We start from the raw sequence: 22,132 nt of genomic DNA, 5'->3' as shown, positions 1-22,132 counted from the left end.
CTGCAGATGGCCCGAAGCAGAAGGGGGGTGAAAGGCCCACGCCAGTGGAAAACAAGGCTTTGTTTGCTGGCACAGCTTCACCAAAGGCTAAAGGCAAGTTTGATGGCCAGGAGCAGGGGGGCAAGCAGCAAAAGCCCACGCCAGTGGAAAACAAGGTTTTGCTTAGTGGAAAAGCTGCTCCAAAGGCCAAGGCCAGATTTATTGTGGACTCTGGTGCGAGCCGCCATTTGTCAAAAGATAAGCACCTGTTTATCTCCTTCACACCTCAAGATGGAGCGATCCACCTGGCTGATGGAAGGACGTTGCAAATTGCAGGAGTAGGGACTGTGAAACTGGCAAGTCTGCACACTACCATCAGAGATGTACTTTTTGTTCCAGGTGCTGCGGACAATTTGCTTAGTGTCCCACAGCTGACTGGGCGTGGTTTTGAGATTTCCTTCAAGAGGAGCGCCTGTGTCATCAGGAAAGGCAAAGAGGACATTTTGCTTGCAAAGTTTATGGATGGCTTATTCTGTATAACTTATGATGACAATGCTATTATGTCTAATGTTGATTCTTGTTGTGTTGCTCAAACTAACAAAGTTCTCCATGCAGGATGTATTCATGATCAACATCGAAGATTTTGTCACATGTCTTCGCAGGCGCTGGCCAAGATGCCTGAGTTGGTTGAAGGTTTGAACATCAAACCCTGTAAGTTTCACATGAAATGTGTATCTTGTGCAGAGAACAAGGTGAAGGTTGCTCCAAAAGGCAAGGAGTCTAGCAGGCAGGCTTCCAAACCCTACCAGCTAGTGCACGCAGACCTGGTTGGTCCACTTGCGCCCTCTTTGGGTGGAGCAAGGTACTTCATGGTTCTAATTGATTCTTTTTCTAGGTACATTCATGTGTTTATGCTTGAGCAGAAATCGCAAGTGTTTCCTAGGTTCAAGGCATTCTGTGCTTGGTTGGAGAATGTTCACAGTAAACGTATCGGCTGTTTGTTTACTGATCGGGGCGGGGAGTTCACTTCTCAGCAGTTTGAAGCTTTCCTGACTGAGAAGGGAATCCAGCATGACTTGTCAACGCCTAGATCGCCATGGATGAATGGACTTGCGGAGCGAGCAAATCAGACTTTGCTTCAAGGCCTGAAAACCTTGTTGCATGATGCCAACCTCCCTGAGAAGTTTTGGGGGGAAGCTCTGTCGACGTTTGTTTATTCCTATAATCGCAGACTGTCATCACCTATTGGTTGTACTCCCTACGAGAAGATGTTTGGTAAGAAACCGAACGTCAAGCACATGAGAATCTTTGGTTCTGACATGTGGGTACACACCCCACAGAGCAACAAGCTTGGGAAGCGTGGGGCACATGGTTTGTTCATGGGGTACGAAAAAGGTGCATACAGAGTATGGATGACTAACTCTAAGTCCATTAAGTTCACAAAGAGTGTTGAGTACAATCCTAAGTGGGGGGAAAATGTGGGAATTTTCCAGAGTTACCCAGAGGAGGATGAAGGTGATGTGAAAAAGGCAGATAATGTTGAGAAAGCTGAGAATGCTGAGGATGAGGATGAGGATGATGATGGTGGTGGTGGTGGTGATGATCAGAGTTCGGATTCCAGTTCAGTGGGCGGCGCTGCTGCTGGTGTCAGCGACAGTGATGACACAGCAGACTACAAGAGCGCAAAGGCCTCAGTCAGACCATCTGATGCATCTGACAATGAACTGGAAGAACCACTGTTCACCATTGGTCACTTTTCTCCTAAGAAGGAGGAGATGAGTCCAGAAGACTTGCGTCTGGTTCGCAGGTCTGAAAGGGCGACCAAAGGCAGACCTCCAAAGAGATTTGCTGATGAGTTTGCTAAGACGGCAACTGCTGTTCTTAGTAGCTTAGAGAAGGTGTGGGAACCTTCAAGCTTCAAAGAGGTTCAGGAGTTAACCTCTAAAGATGCTGAGCCTTGGCTTAATGCCATGAAGGCTGAAGTTGATTCCTTGAACAGGAACCAAACTAAGATGGCGGCGCGTGTAGATGCAGCGGCTGGTTGCTCCTTAACTCAGAATTTGGCTTTTTTGTCCTGCCAAAATAGACTTGTTTATAGTCGGCAGGACATGTTATCTATTCGGCTACGGAGTGAGTGCTGCACAAATTGTGAGTGTCTCCGCGTCTGCAAGGAAGATTTTTTGACTTCAAAGAACTGGGGAGTAAAGAGACACAGGAGAGACCGTAAACAGAAGAGAGGCTGCAGAGGAGGAAGGCGATTAAGGCAATTAAGGCTAAAGACACAACATTATAACTTACCGCTTCCCCGCATTTTCTATGCGAACGTGAGATCTTTGGGGAATAAGCTGGAGGAGTGGAAATTGTGGATAGCAACGGAGAAAACTGTGAGTGAATGCTGTCTTCTGCTGCTTACAGAAACTTGGCTGACACCAATTACTCCTGACTCAGCCATAGAACTAACGGGCTATACAGTGTTCCGCCATGATAGAACAGAGGACTCTGGTAAAAGAAGGGGGGGAGGTTTGTGTGCATACGTGAATAACAGCTGGTGCACAAACCACGCTGTGATAGCTAGCCACTGCTCTCCAACTGTGGAATTTATGATGCTTAAATGCAGACCTATATATATCCCCCGAGAATTTACAGCAGTACTGATAACTATAGTATACATTGCACCTGATGCGAACACCAAAGAGGCAATGGGTCTTCTGCATGATGCCATTAGCAGACAACAAGGCAAGTATCCCGAGGCTGCATTTCTTGTATGCGGGGATTTCAACCAGGCAGATTTGAAAGTGGTTCTACCTAAATTCTATCAACACATAAAGTGTGCAACCAGGGGAGAAAAGACTCTGGACAGGCTGTATACAAATGTCAAACAGGCCTATAAGGCCGAACCATTGGCACATCTAGGCCAATCTGATCATGTGTTCCTGCTTCTGACTCCTGAATATATTCCATTGAGGAAACGGATTCCAGCTATAAAGAGGGATATTACAATATGGCCAGCTGAAGCATCCCAACAACTACAAGACTGTTTTCATGACACCGATTGGGAGGTATTCGCCCAACAGGATATAGAGACTCATACTGAGCAAGTGTTGGACTATATCAGGTTCTGCACTGACAATGTAACACAGAGGCGCCGGATAAAGATCTACCCAAACAGGAAGCCCTGGATGACAAGGGAGGTCCAGGGGTTGCTAAAGGCAAGAAATACTGCTTTCAGAAGTGGAAATAAGTCACTGTACAGCTTAGCTAGAGCGGATCTAAAGAGAGGTATCCGTGTAGCAAAGGAGGCGTATAGACAGCGGCTGGAGAATCATCTACAAAGTAACAACACCAGGCAGGTGTGGCAAGGTGTACAAGAATTAACAGGGTATAAATCCAAGGATTCCCTGGCAGACGAGGGAGGGGCATCCCTCGGAGAGGATTTGAATGCCTTTTTTGCCCGTTTTGAAGTAACATCTGCAGCAACACCTGCTGAGGCTTTACCACCACCACCACCACTCCCTGGGAAGGCTTTGCCATCATCACTACCATCACCATCATCAGTACAAAGGAATGTAGCAGTCTCTGTGGAAAAAGAAGAGATGAGGAAGGTGTTGAAGGGAATCAACCCAAGGAAGGCCACAGGGCCAGATGGGGTAGCTGGAAGGGTATTGAGAGACTGTGCAGATCAACTAGCAGGAGTTTTCACTGGGATTTTAAATCGATCCCTAGCCCAGGCTATTGTTCCATCCTGCCTAAAGTCCTCTATTATCGTTCCAATAGCAAAAAAACCTAACCCAGAAGATCTGAATGACTTTCGTCCAGTAGCACTCACACCTATAATCATGAAGTGCTTTGAAAAGCTGGTACGAAATCATGTCATTGCCTGCCTACCAGAGGGACTGGACACATTCCAATTTGCTTATAAAACAAAAAGATCGACAGAGGACGCTGTGGCGATTGCCCTCCATGCCGTCCTTGCACATTTGGAGCAGCGGGGGGGTTATGCCAGACTGCTTTTTTTAGATTTCAGCTCGGCATTTAATACCATTCTACCACAACGTCTGATGTCTAAACTGGAAGATCTGGGGCTTCCGTTATCACTTTGTGGGTGGATACTGGACTTTTTGTCAGACCGCTCCCAGAGGGTTCGGTTGGGCCCTTATACCTCTAAAATGCTTAAGACTAACATAGGAACACCACAGGAATGCGTACTCAGTCCGCTCCTTTATATTCTCTACACGTACGATTGTGTCGCTGCTCACCCTAGTAATAGGGTTGTCAAATTTGCAGATGACACAACCGTGATTGGGCTCATCCCTGAAAGGGAGGGTGAAACGGACTATAGAGATGAGGTGGAGCGGCTGACAGAGTGGTGCAGAGCTAACAACTTGCTCATAAATACAAGGAAGACAAAGGAGCTTGTGGTGGACTTCAGGAGACAGAAGAGCAATATCCAGCCACTTTTGATTGATGGGGTCTGTGTGGAGAGGGTAACAACGTTCAGATTTTTGGGCATTGAATTACAAGAGGATCTGTCCTGGAGTGTCAACACAAGGGGGCTTGTGAAGAAGGCGCAGCAGAGACTGTACTTTTTGAGAATTCTAAGGAAAAACCATCTTCCGCAGAAACTGCTGCTTGCTTTCTATCACTGTGCCATTGAGAGCATGCTCACTTATGGCTTATGTGTGTGGTACGGAAGCTGTACTACCCAGGACAGGATGGGGTTGTGCAGAGTTGTTAAGGCAGCAGAGAGCATTGTTGGCTGCCCACTTTCCACCTTAGAGCAGATTTATGCCACAAGGTGCCATAGGAAGGCACTGGACATAGTAAAAGATCCATCGCATCCTGGTCACTGTCTCTTCGAGCTCCTGCCGTCGGGACGGAGATACAGGACGATGAAGACAAGAACGAGCCGTCTTAAGAACAGCTTCTTCTCCAGAGCGATCTCAGCCCTGAATGGGAAGCCTGGACTTTGAAAGTCATCTAATCTTCCTTGCTGTACTATACTGTATTGTTTTAATTAGTCCCTGAGAGGGGGCAATGACAATAAAGATATTATTATTATATTATTATTATTAAACTTGGGAACTGGTACCGGTAGTCCCAGGAATGAGACTGGTTGGCAGCAAATGGGTCTTCAAGGCCAAGACAGACCAGAATGGCAAGGTTGTCAGACACAAAGCCAGATTGGTTGCCAGAGGTTTTTCACAGGTACCAGGACAGGATTACCACGAGACCTACTCGCCCACCGTCAAATATGAGAGCATTCGGCTGATGCTCAAAATCGCTGCAGAGGAGAAACTGCATGTTTCCCATCATGACATTAATACAGCTTTTTTGTACGGGATTTTGGGGGAGGAGCTGTACATGCTTCCACCTGATGGAATGCAGATACAGAAGGGAATGGTCTGTAAACTGCGGAAATCCTTATATGGTCTCAAGCAGAGTGCCAGGTGTTGGAACACAAAACTCACTGAGACGTTGCTTTCTCTAGGTTTTCACCAGGGCAAAGCTGATCCGTGTGTGTTTGTCAAAGAGGAGGGGCAAAACAAACTTTATTGTTTATGTTTTGTTGATGATCTTCTGATGTTTTGGAAGAATCAGGCTTTCTACCAAAGCACCCTAGCTCAGCTGAAGGAGCACTTTGACATGAAGGATCTTGGTGAGGTATCCAACTATCTTTCTCTGCAGGTGGAGAGGGACCAAGCAGGTAATTTTCTGGTACACCAAACACAGAAAATTGCTGATGTATTAACCAGGTTGAATTTGGTTGATGCAAACCCAGCAGACACACCGATGGTGACAGGTTACCAGGTAGATAGTACTGCTGAAGCGTTTTCTGACACTACGCTGTACAGATGCATTCTAAGCAAGTTGAATTTCATTGCTAGATGTTCAAGAGCTGACATAGCTGTAAGCACTAAACTGCTTAGCAGACATGCTAATAATCCTACTGTTCAGGATTGGAAAGCTCTGAAGCGCATAGCCCGCTATTTGAAAGGGACTATGCACTACAGGCTGAGGTTCACCAGTCAGAAGACTGGAGGTCTTGAAATCTTTGCAGATGCAAGTTTTGGAAGTGACACCACGGATGGTACAAGCACTTCTGGAGTATGCTACATGCACAACCACTGTTTGTTTGACTGGCTGTGCAAAAAGCAGACGACAGTTAGCCTAAGTTCCTGTGAAGCAGAACTCAATGCTCTGTCATTTTCACTCATGGATTGTGAATGGTTGGTGCAACTGTTTAAGGACATCGGAGTTTCTGTGAAATGTCCTATACAAGTGTATCAAGACAATAGATCCTGTTTGGCTTTGCTGAACTCAGAGAGTTGCAAGCAAAGAACCAAGTACTTGCAGATTAAGCTACATCGTGCAAGAGAGTGTATTCAGATAGGACTCATTCAGGTGTCCTACATGGCAGGAAATGAAATTCCTGCTGATCTATTGTCTAAGGTTGTTAACAGAGAACAACTTAAGGTTTACGTACAAAGGTTGCAATTGGGTTGAACCACAGGTACTACAGGTTATACGGAAAGGGGGAGGATGTTAGGATATTTCCGTTCCACCTTAAAAGGGAGCAGGATGTTTGTGTCACAGCCTGCGCATTTCCTGTTCACAGGATGTTTATGTTTTCTGTTGCTTTCGTTTTTCTTCTTGGTGTCGAAGACACTGAAGCAGGCAGTCATGTTTTTTTTTGTTCTGATCAACGCTGAATAAAACTTGTAAATAATGCTCTCCTGAGTGCGACTTTTGCTGTGCATTATCTGCTGATAGAGTGTGCATGAGCCCAGGAATGTGGCAATCTATTTCTGGAGCTCGTGTCGCTAATTGCTGATACTGCGCGTCTACGGGAGATCGATGGACGTCCGGAGACGATGTGGAGTCATGATGGACATTATCTCCCTGGCAGTATCCCAACACCTCCTGCCCATACCTGAAGGTTTTGTGGAGGCACCATAGCCTCAGTGTGTCAGCACCTGCATTGCTCCAGAAGGTCCCAGGTGCAGTCCCTAGCACCTGCAGTTAGAAGCTCAATGTAGGTAGGAGCCTCTCTCTGCCCAAGACCTTGGAGAGCTTCTGCCACTCAGGCTGGAAGTGGGCAATACTGGGCTAAATGGATCAATCAGGTTTAGGATCAGGGACTTCCTTCTCTTAAATGAGCTACCTTCCCAGGTGGATGAGCCCCACTGCTCGTCACTTCCCTCTACAGCACGGGCAGAAACCACCTTCTTGACTGTTGGACCCCCTAGTGGTCTCATCTGCTCAATTGTCCGGAGCCTGGCTGTCAGGGCTGATTCAGCTGCAGTTCAGCATCAAAACTCAGAGATGAGCAGTAAGGTGGACTCTTTCTTCAGAGAGACAAAACCCGACAGAGAAACTCCACAGGCAGGACTAGCCCCAGTTGCCAGAACGGAGGATCTTAGCCTCCTCCTAAGGTAGGGCTATCAGACATCAACAGCTTCTGGGTCTTCCTTTAAGAAGCTCAACAATTTGGGGGTCTTCCTAAAAATAGCTCCACAGCTTTCGGGGTGTCTTGGTTTCTACTTTTAGAAATATGGCATCCCTATCCTAAGGCTCCTCCTCAGTCGGCTGACTTCCCAACAGTCGTGGAGGGGCTCTCTGTGCCTTTTGTTCTGCTCCATGTAATGCCTCCCTTGTTCCTGGGGACAGAGGAGGAGGGGAGAAGGGAACAGTGGACATGGCAGGTGCCTGGGGATCTGTTGCAGCCTCAGCCTCCACCTCCTTCTCCTGCTCCTCCTCAGCTGCCTCAGTCTCCCTTAAACCTGTTGCTTGTTTAGCCTCCAAGCCATCTGCTCCCCCTTCTTCTTCTTCTTCTGACCTGTCTCCTGCATCCCACCAGCAGTCTCCTGGCTTGGGGCCTTCCCACTTTGATGCTTCCCTGGGGGGTTCCCTGGCTGTAGCCGCCCACCATTCCTCCTCCTCTAGCCAGTACCCGACACTAGCTTTGCATGCAGGGGAAGCCCCTAACTCACTGAGGGTTTGAGACCCATCAACTCCCCTCACCTGGTTAGCCCGCCAGTTGAAGCCATTCCTGGGGTGTGGCTGCTGCTTCAGGCTGACAGTTTCTAAGAGCCACAGGTGAGAGCTGTAGTGACCAAAGGTGGACAAACTACCCCAGAGGGAGCACAACGTGCCCCCCACCAGAGGTACTACCCCTCCCCTCGCAACCTTGAGTCATGAAGGACAGAGAGTGGAGAGTTGAATGTGTGTAGAAACCAGCCTCCCTTAGGAAGTTTACATTCATCACTCCACCCACTTTCACCTGTGGCCCCTCCCACCACAGGTACATGGCCCCTGGAAGGCTTCCCAGAGGAGAATATGGCCCTTAAGACTGAAAAAGAGTCCCCAACTCCAAACTAGTGATGAACTGCCATTGATGGCTCCAGCTGGATGTTGAAATCTCCCTCTAAGCTCCTTCTCAGATCCATGTTCCATTTCAACAACTGGCTTCCTCCTGCAGGTCAAACAGTCCCCTCAGTTCAAGGACCCATTGTTTCTCCATGTGCATTTTCAGCAGCCTCCCATGTGACTGCCAGTGATATCATTTTTCCCATCCTCAGATTTTGCCCCAGCCCCGGCAGCCTAAAATTCTAATCAGCTTATATCTTCAAAGGAAATAAGACATCTCCAGCTGAGCAAGACCTGGTATTTCCCCCTCTTCAGATAGCTCTGGATCTTCAGCTGCGGAGGGGAAATGCCCACGGTCCTTTCAAAATTTCCCATGTATTCGTAGGAACATCACCTGTCTTGGAAAAAAGGAAGGAACAAATGTCTCAGATGCAAGCCCTTTAATCTGGAATTGCTATTCTTAACTCCATGTGGCTGGGGTGTTCTGGGGCTTCTGTACCTTGAACTAATAATTTCTTGTTTGCATGTTCTACCCCAGCTGCTGCTCCCTGTTCAGTTCAGCTGAGGGATTAATTATGCCTTGTCATTTGATTCGTCAGGGTCTGTTCCATACATGCCGGGTGGATAAAACGACTAATTCATGTCATGTCTAACTGGTTTGAGCGAAAGGCTTCTCAGAAGCTAGGGCATGTCATAAAAGACAGCAATGTACAAAAGCGGGTGGAGGGTGGACATTAAAATCAGTCCAAAGAATTCAAATGTCTGGGTGCTCAAGAAATGTTTAAATGATAGCACAGAGCTGTTGGCATAAAAAAGGTCTTCAAGAGATGCCTGAAAGTCAGCATTTCATTACAGATCAGCCTTCTCATGGATTCAGTCACTTGTGCAGACAGCTCAACTTCTGCAACCAATGACCTCCTGCAGCGTGTAGCCACAAAAGAGAGTTTTGGGAGGACTGGAGGACAGGCTTGCAGTTCATTCAGGGCAGAAGCAATGGGAGAAGGGCCATAGCTTAGTGGTAAAGCAGCTGCTTACATGCAGAAGCTCTCCGGTTCAATGTGTTGTATCTCCAGCTAGAATGTCCTCTTTCTGAAACCCTGGAGAGTTTTTGCCATCCATTGTGGACAAGACTGAGCTAGATAGAGCCATAGTGGGACTCAGTATAAGGCAGCCTCCTATTGTCCCAGCAACAAGCCTTTGCCCCGCACAGAGGACTCCTTAAAGACATGAAATAAATAAAGCTGCCCTGGAAAGGGATGCTGAACATGAGTCACAATTAGACAGCCCTGGGACAACAAAACACTCGGACACAGTGCCTTTAAAGCACGGACCTGTGCCTAGGAAGCATGGGGCACAAGGTAACTGTGGCTGAGCCTTGAGAGACTGCTGTCCAAGGTGCTGAAGGGACTGAATACAAAGATGCAACTGTTAGCATGTCAAGGGGCATGATGGTGCTTTGAATGCATAAAGCAGTTGCGGCCTAACTTGCACAGTTGCAGAATGAACTGAATTGAGCTAGAAGAAGCAGGACTACATGGGATGTAAAACGCTATACAGGAAATGGCTCGGGGTGGCCCACTGGGAGAAGCACATGATGCAAAAAGCGGCAGTTTCAACCCATTCATGGGAAACAGAGCTCTGAAATCCTGAAGAGCAGCTGACATGACTCAAAATCTAAAGCTGATAGATATCTGGAGAGTGAGACATATGTTTGATAGAGAGTATACTTTTTACAGCTATGTACATGACAACAGTTCGAGAATAGACTCCATATGGATCTCCAAAGAATTGGAAACAAGAGTCAAAAGAATTGAAATCAATCCCAGAACCTTTTCAGACCATAACTCCCTGACTATGGAATTACAAAAAGAAAACCAAATCTCTTTTAGATGGAGACTAAATGATGATTTATTAGACGATCACAAATTTGTGGAAAAAGCAAAAAAGACCTTGATGGATTATTTTGAAATAAACAGTCAAGGGCTAACAAAGTTACAGATGGTCTGGGATGCAAGCAAGGCTGTAATGAGAGGACTCTTTATACAACAAAATTCATTTAAAAGGAAATTGAGAGAGAAAAAGAAAATAGAAATATTAGAGGAAATTAGGAAAAAGGAGAAACAGTTGCCAAACAAAGCAAATAAAGAGGCAGTAAAACAGGCAATCAAAACATTACAAACCCAATACTCAATGATTATAAACGAGGAAATCAGCTGGAAAATAAAAAGAATAAAACAAAAATATTTTGAGCATGCAAATAAGCCGGGGGAGTTGTTAGCCTGGCAGTTGAATAAAAGTGAACAAAGGAACTCCATAAATAAAATTAACATAAATGGCAGAATTACAGACAAGCTGAAGGAAATACGAGAAGGGTTTGTTAAATATTTTTCTGAGTTGTATAGACAAGGGAAAGAAAAAAAACATTTAAGATAGAAGAGTACATCAGAAATAGCAATATGCCATATTTAAAAGAAGAACAAAGGAACACCCTTAATTCCCAGATAACAATGCAAGAAATACTTGACGCAATAAAAAGCTCTAAAAATGGCAATTCCCCAGGCCCAGATGGCTTTACAGCAAAATATTACAAGATATTAAATGAACAATTAGTGAACCCATTGAAAGATGTCATGAATGAAATACTGAACACAGGCGAAATCCCAGAAACATGGAAACAGGCCTATATAACAGTAATTCCAAAACAAGATGCAGATGTGCTGCGAATTAAAAACTATAGGCCTATTTCCTTGTTAAATAATAACTACAAATTGTTTGCAAATATCTTAGCTAACAGACTTAAAAAAATATTAAATGAATATATACATCAAGATCAAGTCGGGTTCCTACCAGGAAGACAAATGAAGGAGAATATAAGGAATATTCTGAATATAATAGAATATTTGGAGGCTAAAAATGAAAAGAAAGTGGCAATGATGTTTATAGATGCTGAAAAAGCCTTTGCTAATGTATCTTGGAAGTTCATGACAAAGCTGTTAGAACAAATCGGAAGTGGTCCTAAGTTTTTAAAAGCAATAGCAGCAATCTACTCAGAACAAAAAGCTAAACTAATTATAAATCAGGTGATTACGGATGACTGTAAGATCCAAAAAGGAACAAGAGAAGGATGCCCATTATCACCATTATTGTTTATTCTGGTCTTGGAAGTACTTGCCAAAAACATAAGAGCAAATAAAGAGATTACAGGTGTAAAAACTGGGAAAAGTGAATTCAAGTTAAAAGCGTATGCAGATGACCTAGTGATAACAGTGGAAGAACCTAAAACTTCACTCCCTAAAGTAATAGACAAAATTCAGAATTTTGGGGAAGTGGCAGGATTTAAGCTAAATAGGAATAAAACTAAATTATTAGTTAAAAACATGAAGGAAGAAGAAAGAACCGAATTAGAACAAAACATTGAGATTGAAGTCCATAAAAAGGTTAAATATTTAGGGATTTGGTTAACATCAAGAAATATAAACCTATTTAAAAATAACTATGAAAAAATCTGGCTTGAGGTAAAAAGAAATTTAGAAATATGGAGCAGAATGAATCTCTCAATGTTAGGAAAAATATCAGCGATTAAAATGAATGTGTTGCCAAAAATGTTATTTCTTTTTCAATCTATACCAGTCATCCTGAAAGAAGAATGCTTTAAAAAATGGCAGAAAGAGATTTTAAGATTTATCTGGGGGGGGGGGGGCAAAAGGCCAAGGATAAAACATAAAATACTTACAGATGTAAAAGATAGAGGCGGGTTTGCCCTCCCAGACCTTAAATTGTATTACGAATCTGCTTGTTTGGTATGGATCAGGGACTGGATGAGATTGGACAAGCAAGAGGCATTAGAACTAGAAGGACATGACAACAGATTTGGCTGGCACGCATACTTATGGTACGGGAAAGGGAAGATTCATAGAAGCTTTTACAACCATATAATCAGGAAATCATTAATGAGAGTATGGGAGAGATATAAAGACTTATTGGAACAAAAGACTCCGTGGTGGCTTTCACCACATGAAGCATTACTGCTCAAACCACTTGGAAAGAAAGGAAAATGGCTCACATATGTTGATTTATTAAAGGAACATGAGGGGAAATGGAAATTAAGAGATTATGATGAGATCAAAGACCACTTTCAGAGTTGGTTGCATTATCGACAACTACATGAAACATATAAAGAAGACAGTAAGAAAGGATTTAGTTATACTAGATCTAGGTTTCAAACGGAAGTGATTGAAGGGAAAGTGAAACTATTGAAGGCCGCATATAGCATATTATTAGAATGGGAGACGAAAGATGAAGAGGTAAAATCAGTTATGATTAAATGGGCACAAGATGTAGGTCACAACATTATGATGGAAGATTGGGTTAAATTATGGAAAACTGACTTAAAATTTACAGATTGTTCCCTACTGAAGGAGAATTACATGAAGATGATGTACAGATGGTACACAACACCAGTGCAGTTAGGGGAAATGTACAAAACTAGTTCAAATATATGTTGGAAGTGTAAGGAAAAGGAGGGAACATTTTATCATATGTGGTGGGATTGTAAAGTAATTAAAAATTTTGGGAAATGATATACAATGAATTGAAGAAAATGTTCCATTTACCATTTGTTAAAAAACCTGAGGCTTTTTTGTTGGGGATTGTAGGGAAAGATCTGCCAAAAAAGTTGAAAAACATTTTCATGTATGCGACAACGGCCGCAAGAGTTCTGGTAGCACAAGGATGGAAGACTGAAGAAACCCCAACTAAAGAATCACGGCAAGAAAAGTTGATGGATTATGCAGAACTGGCAAAACTGACATATAGGTTACGGGACAAGGAGAACTGTGACTTTAAGGATGAATGGGAACCTTTTACAAAGTATTTGAAGACGCAACAAAGCGAACTGGACTCCTTGGCAGGTTTTGAATAAACATTCACATTTTTTTTTACTGATAATAATTCGCTAAACAGTTTGAAGATCTACACAATTCTGTAACATGCAGAAAATAGCGTTATTGGAGAAACCAAAGACTGGAACTGAGGGAAGTCGGGGGGTGGGGTGGGAGGATGGGTTTTGTGGGGGGGAGGGGGGAGGGAGGAAAAACAGGGGGTGGGGAAATAAGGATATGTTTTTGGAAAATATGTTTTGTTATAACTTTGAATAAATAAATTAAAATAAAAAAAAGAATTAGACAGCCCTGGGACAACAAAACACTCGGACACAGTGCCTTTAAAGCACGGACCTGGGCCTAGGAAGCATGGGGCACCAGGTACCTGTGGCTGAGCCTTGAGAGACTGCTGTCCAAGGTGCTGAAGGGACTGAATACAAAGATGCAACTGTTAGCATGTCAAGGGGCATGATGGTGCTTTGAATGCATAAAGCAGATGCGGCCTAACTTGCACAGTTGCAGAATGAACTGAACTGAGCTGGAAGAAGCAGGACTACATGGGATGTAGAACGCTATACAGGAAATGGCTCTGGGTGGCCCACTGGGAGAGGCACATGATGCAAAAAGCGGCAGTTTCAACCCATTCATGGGAAAGAGAGCTCTGAAATCCTGGAGAGCAGCTGCTGGCTGTGGCAGACCATACAGAAGTAGATGGCCCAGTGGTCTCACTGGGTTTTCAAGCCAGAACACAGCTTCAGCGCCCCCAGAACAAAACAATTTTTAATTCCCCAAACTTTCACTAATCAGAGTTTCCTTTTTAAAGCGACAGTAGTTCAAAGCATTGACTAGGGGCTTTTCAATGTTCAAAGGCACTTTGGATGCCTTGACTTGCAATCCTTACAACAACCCTGCAGAGCAGTTCAGTGTTATCTCGAGTAGCAGAATAGCGAGGCGCGATGCCGAGGCGGACGCAGGGTGGCCCACCCAAGGAGTTCATGGTAGGGGGACCTAATGAGGCCAAACTCCGTCTTTTGCAGCCCACTCTTGCATATTGTAATAAACAAAAATCTGCCCTTATTCCTTTATGGGGAACACATAATAAGACTGATTTTTACAAAAATTTAGAAGAAAAATTGTTTGAATATATGGACCAAAAGATAGTAATAATGAGAGATATGAATGGAGTGTTGTCAATGGAAATGGACAGACTGAGAGCAACAGGGATGAGTAAGGATGGAAAATTACCTAAGACTTTTTTTTTCGATGACAAAGAATTGTAATTTAATAGACATTTGGAGACTTAGACACCCGTTGGGAAAGGAGTTCACATTTCATCCTGAGCCAAATCAATCAATGTCAAGAATAGATCAAGTATGGGTATCCAATGAATTAACTCCGAGAATACTGGATAATGAAATTCAACCAAGAGTAATTTCGGATCACAGTGCAATAAAATTTGAAATAAAAGGATATGAGGAAAGAACCTTCAGATGGAGAATTAATGATTACCTTCTAGATGATCAAAAAATCATTAATAGGGCACAAAAGTATTTGACAGATTATTTTGTAAATAATTGTAACAAGGGCACGAAAATGAAGACAGTATGGGATGCCAGCAAAGCTGTGATGAGAGGATTTTTTATCCAGCAGAATTCATTGAAAAATAAAAGCAGAGAGAAAGGAAAAAAGGAAATTTTAAAGCAAATACAGTGGTGCCCCACAAGACAAATGCCTCGCAAAACGAAAAACGCGCAAGACGAAAGGGTTTTTCGGTTTTTGCGTCGCTTCGCTAGACGATTTTCCCTATGGGCTTGCTTCGCAAGACGAAACGTCTTGCGAGTTCTTGCGAGTTTGTTTCCTTTTTCTTAAAGCCGCTAAGCCGCTAAGCCGTTAATAGCCACTAAGGCGCTAAGCCGCTAATAGCCACTAAGGCGCTAAGCCGCTAATAGCTGTGCTTCGCAAGACGAAAAAACCGCAAGACGAAGAGACTCGTGGAACGGATTAATTTCGTCTTGTGAGGCACCACTGTAATGGACAATGAACAAAAATTAATAAAAAAACCTAACAATTTGAAAATAAGACAGGGTATAAAGGTTTTGCAAAAACAATTTGCAATGATAATAAATAAAGAAGTGGAATGGAATATTAAAAAAATGAGACAAAGGAACTTTGAATTCGCTAATAAATCAGGAAAATGGCTGGCGTGGCAGATTAAGAAAAGGAAGGAACAGAATACTGTTAATAAAATCATCATTGAAGGTACAGAAATAGATGATCCGAAAGGGATTAGAAAGGGATTCTTGGACTTTTACAGACATCTATACAAAAGTAGAGAAAAGAATAATATGAGGAAAATAGAAAGATTTTTAAAAGAAAAAGAGGTGCAGAAGATCTCGACAGAAAAAAAAGACAGACTGAACGCCCCAATAGAAGCTGAAGAGATAAAAGAGGCAATAAAAGAACTGAAAAAAGGGAAAGCTCCAGGACCAGATGGATTTACGGCAAGTTACTATAAAGAAATGAAACACATCCTACTTGTACCAATGAAAGAAGTTATGAATAACATTATGAAAGAAAGAGAAATCCCGGAAACCTGGAAAGAAGCCTTTATCACATTTATTCCAAAACAAGATTCCGATTTAACACAAGTTAAAAATTATAGGCCTATTTCATTGTTGAATACAGACTATAAAATCTTTGCAAGTATATTGGCAATGAGGATGAAAAAGGTATTACAAGAAATTATACACAAAGATCAAGCGGGTTTTCTTCCGGGCAGGCAGATGAAAGACAATATAAGAAATATAATTGATATTTTAGAATATTTGACTGCCAGGAATGAGAAACAAGCTATGTTAATATTTGTGGACGCAGAAAAGGCCTTCAATAATATATCATGGCAATTTATGTTAAAAAATTTGGAATTGATGGATGTGGGAAAAGAATTTTTTAATGGAATAAAGGCTATATATACAGAACAGAGAGCAAAGCTGATAGTAAATAATATTACTACAGAAGACATAAGAATAACCAAGGGTACAAGGCAGGGATGTCCTCTTTCCCCATTGTTATTCATCTTGGTACTGGAGGTCTTTCTGAAATCAATAAGGAAAAATGGAGAAATAAAAGGGGTGACAGTAGGTCAAAATGAATATAAGGTTAAAGCTTTTGCCGATGATCTGGTACTAACAGTGGAAGAACCATTGAAAAGTGTAAAAAAAAAAAATATTGGAAGAGATAGAGCAGTTCAGTCAAGTGGCAGGGTTTATACTGAATAAGAAAAAGACTAAAATAATCGCCAAAAATATGAATCAAGAGATGATAGAAACAATGCAACAACAAATAGAGATAGAAGTGGTAAAGAAAATCAAATATTTGGGAATATGGTTAACCCCCAAGAGTATTGATCTGTTTCAGAATAATTATATACCAGTGTGGAATGGAATAAAAAGAGATCTGGAGGTGTGGGGAAGGATGAAGATATCATTGTGGGGGAGAATTTCAACGATAAAGATGAGTGTGCTGCCAAAGATGTTATTTTTGTTTCAGACAATTCCTATAATCAAGGGGGCATCAATACTTAAAGAATGGCAAAGAGTAATCTCAAGGTATATCTGGCAGGGTAAGAAGCCAAGAATTCAATTTAAGTTATTAACGGATGCGAAAGAAAGAGGGGGCTTCGCTCTGCCAGATTTGAAACTATATTATGAAGCATCATGCCTCTGTTGGGTTAAAAGAGTGGATAAAATTAGAAAATGGAGAGTTGTTAGATTTGGAAGGTTTTGACAACAGATTTGGTTGGCACGCATACTTATGGTGTGAAAAGAAGAAAATACATAAAGGTTTTGAAAACCACATTTTCCGTAGATCTCTTATAGAAATATGGGATAGGTATAAAAACCTATTAGAACCAAAACTTCCTCACTGGCTATCTCCATTAGAGGTGATGAGTGTTAAAAAGATCAATATGAGGGGGAGATGGATAACATATGGAGAGTTGATAATTAAAGAAGCAGGGAAATGGAAAATAAAACCATATGAAGAGGTAAAAGAGTATGTATATGATTGGTTGCATTATTATCAGGTTAATGAAATGTTTAAAAAGGATATTAAAGAGTGTGGGTATGTGGAAAAAGATTCAAAATTCCAAGCAGAAATACTAAGTAATGATTATAAAATCTTATCAAAAATGTATAAAATGCTGCTGGAATGGTATACAAAAGACGAAGAAGTTAAATCGGTGATGGTACATTGGGCCAGAGATTTTGGATATAATATACAATTTGATGACTGGACAAAATTATGGAATGAAAGATTAAGATTTACAGCATGTACTGCGTTAAAGGAAAACGTTATGAAAATGGTATATAGATGGTATATCACACCAGTAAAACTTGCAAAAATGTACAAAACGTGTAATAAGTGTTGGAAGTGTAAAGAAAAAGAAGGGACATTTTACCATATGTGGTGGGAATGTAAAAAGGTGAAAGGCTTCTGGGAAATGATTTATAATGAATTGAAAAAGATGTTGAAATATACATTTGTTAAGAAACCGGAGGCCATACTTTTAGGAATTGTAGGAAATGAAATATGTAAAAAAGATTGTAAACTTTTCCAATACGCAGTAACAGTGGCGAGAATACTCATGGCCCAAAAATGGAAACAGGAAGAATTACCGACGGTCGAAGAATGGAGATTGAAATTGACGGACTTTGCAGAACTGGATAAACTAACGGGGAAGATTCGATATTTGCGAGACCAGAAGTTCACCGAGGACTGGGGAAAATTTACAGATTATCTGAAAAGTATATGTGATGAACAGACAACGCTTGTAGGTTTTCAAGATGTTCTGTGAAAATATGAGGAATATTGTCAAAAAGGGAATAAGATTGGGGAGGTTATATTTCAAAGGCAATATTAAAATTAGAAAATGTGTGAATAAATAAACAAAATGGAAGATTGGCAGAGAAGCTGGGGGAAGTAAAAAAAAAGAAGGTTATGTGATAAATTCTGATATGGGTTATAGAAACTTGTATTTGAAAATGAATAAAAATATTATTGTCAGGGACTCAGGAGCAGGAGCACTGGGGAGAGAGGAAATGGAGAGCGAAGGGGAAGAATCCGAGGGCAGCGTAGGGGAGTATGACAGTGGCCCGAGAGATTCCATGAGCTTCTCCAGCGAATCAGAAGATTCCCAGAAGGGGGCGCCTATGGTCAGGGCAAGGGGGGTCCCAGGGGGGACGCACCAGAAACAAGGAGACAGAGGGGAACCCCAAAGCAGCAGTGGGGGATTGGGACCAGTTTCCCCACCAGAGCGTAGTGGGGGGGAAGAGTCACATGTGTCAGGGCCAGCGTCTCCTCCAGCGGGGAGAGAGAGTGAGTCAGGGCTGACCACGCCTCCAACGGAGGGGAGGTCAGTTGCAGCTAGCCCCCCCCCCCCCCAGAGGGGGAAGCAGTGACAGCAGCAGCAGTGAAACGGTCAGGAGAAAGGTTACCGGCTGGGCGCGCGCGCCGAGTTCAAATGTACAGGCGCGGGGAACAGCAGGAGACCCGGATGGGGAACCAGCTCCTAAAGCCCGCCGGAGGGAGGGGGAAGGCTCAGGGGACTCAGCGTCAGAAGAGGCTAGAAAGGGCGAGATCCCAACGGCCAGGCGGAATCAGAGGCGGAAGGAACTGAGGAAGAGGTGGAGTAAGGCTAGAATCTTAAATTGGTGTCAGGGGGGAGGAGACTCAGACGGAGCATCGGCGGTCTAACAGTTGAGACGTAGAGCTGCACGCTGCGGCTCTGGAAGTGAAACTGAACTTCAATAAAGACTTTGTACCTAACAACGAAGCAGCGTTGGTCCTTTGTGAGCTGGGACCTTGGGCAGCTCTGACAATTATATATATAAAAAAACAACCCTGCAGAGCAGTTCAGTGTTATCTCGAGTTGCAGAATAGCGAGGCGCGATGCCGAGGCGGGCGCAGGGTGGCCCACCCAAGGAGTTGATGGTAGGGGGACCTAATGAGGCCAAACTCCGTCTTCTGCAGCCTACTCCTGCATATTGTAATAAACAAAAATCTGCCCTTATTCCCTTATGGGGAACACAAGAGCCCTTCTAGAGTCCTTTGTAGGTTCTCCATCGTTCGGAGAAAATAACAGAGGCCAAGCAGAGAAGATTGAGAAGCAAAGCAGCTAGTAAGCGTGATCTTTATTGAACTGTTGCAACAGGGTGCTCCCCCCACAGGCAAGAGGAGGAGGAGGACCCACAACAAAGATGTGCCTGCCCTTATAGAGACATTTTAAATTGCCCGCCTTGGAGTCCAAGACCACCCCCAGAAACATCATACCTACATCACAGAAAGGGCTGTAGCTCAAGACCACCCCCCAGATAAATCGTACCTACATCACAGAAAGGGCGATCTACAACAGACATCTGAGTGCGTTGTTTACCTCCTGTCTGGCAGGTTACCTGCTAGTGCTCACTTGATTGGGTTCCCTGGGGAGCCTGGCCAGTCTTTTGTAATGACAAAGACTTAGTTCCTGAGCCAGGTCACAGGCTCAGCCTATGTAGGAGTGCAAATATCCAGAGATGTAGCGATCAGATGGGATTACTATGAGGAATTATAAAAGACCCTGATGCTGGGAAAGATGGAGGGCACTAGGAGAAGGGGATGACAGAGGACGAGATGGTAGGACAGTGTTCTCGAAGCTACCAACATGAGTTTGACCAAACTGCGGGAGGCAGTGGAAGACAGGAGGGCCTGGCGTGCTCTGGTCCAGGGGGTCACGAAGAGTCGGACACGACTAAACAACAACAACAAAGCTCTCCATTCCTTTTCTGCACCAAACTTGATTATCGGAGGACAGGTAAATACTAGCAAAAGAAAAGGGGAAAAAAAGCTGACCTTGTCTTGTGTCTTGTGTCTTTTCTGGAATAAGAAAAAAATGAAGAGACACGAGAATTCTAAGGTGCCAGAACAAGCTTTGCTGGCTACTGGTAGTAAACAAACCAGAAGAGACAGAAGATGACCGACTTTCCATTGAAGAAGCCTTGACCCGTTTGAATAAAGGTAAAAAGAAAGATAGGGCTCAGTGCTTATGCCCCAATCCAGCAGAGAAGAACAAGACATATAAATCAGCTCCAGTACGTTTGTCTCTTGCTGGATCACAAACTGGGAATAAAGCTGGTGCATATTGGAGTGTTAGTACTGAACTGCATTGTTTCCAATATGATGTGCTTCTGAATGGGTACTCCTCTTCATCTTTTAGCTCATCAAGCCATACTTTAAAATGGTGTTTACATGTGACTAGGGTTGGGTAAGGCCCTTACCGTCAGGATGTTAATACTTGGATGCTCAGTTGAGGTTTATCCCCTTCTCTTCAGCTGTTTAAGGACTGCCCCTCTTTCTGATTTACTGCTGCTGAACTTTGTGCCATCTGCAGATTTCAACATGCTTCTACTTAACCTGACCCAAACCACTGGTTGGCTTTCATTGAGTTCTGTGGACACAGTAAAAAAAAGCTGCCATCTGGTTTCTCTCGGGATGTTCGGATTGTGGAACACAGATTTGCTCTCCACCGTAACCATGTCTCTCAGCATACCACTTTATTTCCCCCCAGATAGGTGGCTACTATTCACTTGTAGGAAGATGTGCTTATTTAGATTACAACATTGCAGTGGGAGCAAAAGCCACCTTTCTTCTCTCAAGAGGGTTAGTCGAGTTTCTGTTGTTACGGAAAAATCCAGGTGGGAGGCTGCTCAGAGCCCGTGGGTCCCTGCGGAACAAAGAAGGAGTCCAGCCACCAACCGGAGCAAATAGCGGAGACCAAAGTTTATCGCTGTCAGGGGCTCAGGAGCAGGGCAGCGTAGGGGAGTATGACAGTGGCCCGAGAGATTCCATGAGCTTCTCCAGCGAATCAGAAGATTCCCAGAAGGGGGCGCCTATGGTCAGGGCAAGGGGGGTCCCAGGGGGGACGCACCAGAAACAAGGAGCCAGCGGGGAACCCCAAAGCAGCAGCGGGGGATCAGGACCAGTTTCCCCACCAGAGCGTAGGGGGGGGGGGAAGAGTCACATGTGTCAGGGCCAGCGTCTCCTCCAGCGGGGAGAGAAAGTGAGTCAGGGCTGACCACGCCTCCAACGGAGGGGAGGTCAGTTGCAGCTAGCCCCCCCAGAGGGGGAAGCAGTGACAGCAGCAGTGAAACGGTCAGAAGGAAAGTTGCTGGCTGGGCGTGCGCGCCAAGTTCAAATGTACAGGCGCGGGGGACAGCAGGAGACCCGGATGGGGAACCAGCTCCTAAAGCCCGCCGGAGGGAGGGGGAAGGCTCAGGGGATTCAGCGTCAGAAGAGTCTAGAAAGGGCGAGACCCCAACGGACAGGCGGAACCAGAGGCGGAAGGAACAGAGGACGAGGTGGAGTAAGGCTAGAGTCTTAAACTGGTGTCTGGGGGGAGGAGACTCAGACGGAGCATCAGCGGTCTGATAGTTGAGACGTAGAGCTGCACGCTGCGGCTCTGGAAGTGAAACTGAACTTCAATAAAGACTTTTGTACTTAACAACGAAGCAGCGTTGGTCCTTTGTGAGCTGGGACCTCGGGCGGCTCTGACAGTATGCTCCGTCTGCTTTGAATTAACCCTCGCAGCGTGAGTTGGTGCAGCGAGGGGCAAGACTTGGCGTTTTGCGAGCTCACAAAGATAGGCAAAGATGACTACAGAGGACAAGGTGAAAGAACTGCAAAACGCAGTCACGAGGCTGTATGCAGAAGTAGAAGCATCCAGGAAAAGAGAAGAAGAAGCAGTAGCGCTCTGCCGGGATCTACAAACCAGGTGGGAACGTTGGGGCAAAGAGGGGCTGCCAGGACCCAAGCCAGAGGGAGTTGGCCTCGGGAAGAGGGGGGGCAGCATAGTAGCCCACTTCGACGGGAAC

This window comes from Podarcis filfolensis (genome assembly GCF_964270895.1).
Source record: "Podarcis filfolensis genome assembly, chromosome: W".
NCBI classification, from domain to species: Eukaryota; Metazoa; Chordata; class Lepidosauria; order Squamata; family Lacertidae; genus Podarcis; species Podarcis filfolensis.
Note: the sequence above shows the minus strand (reverse complement) of the source record.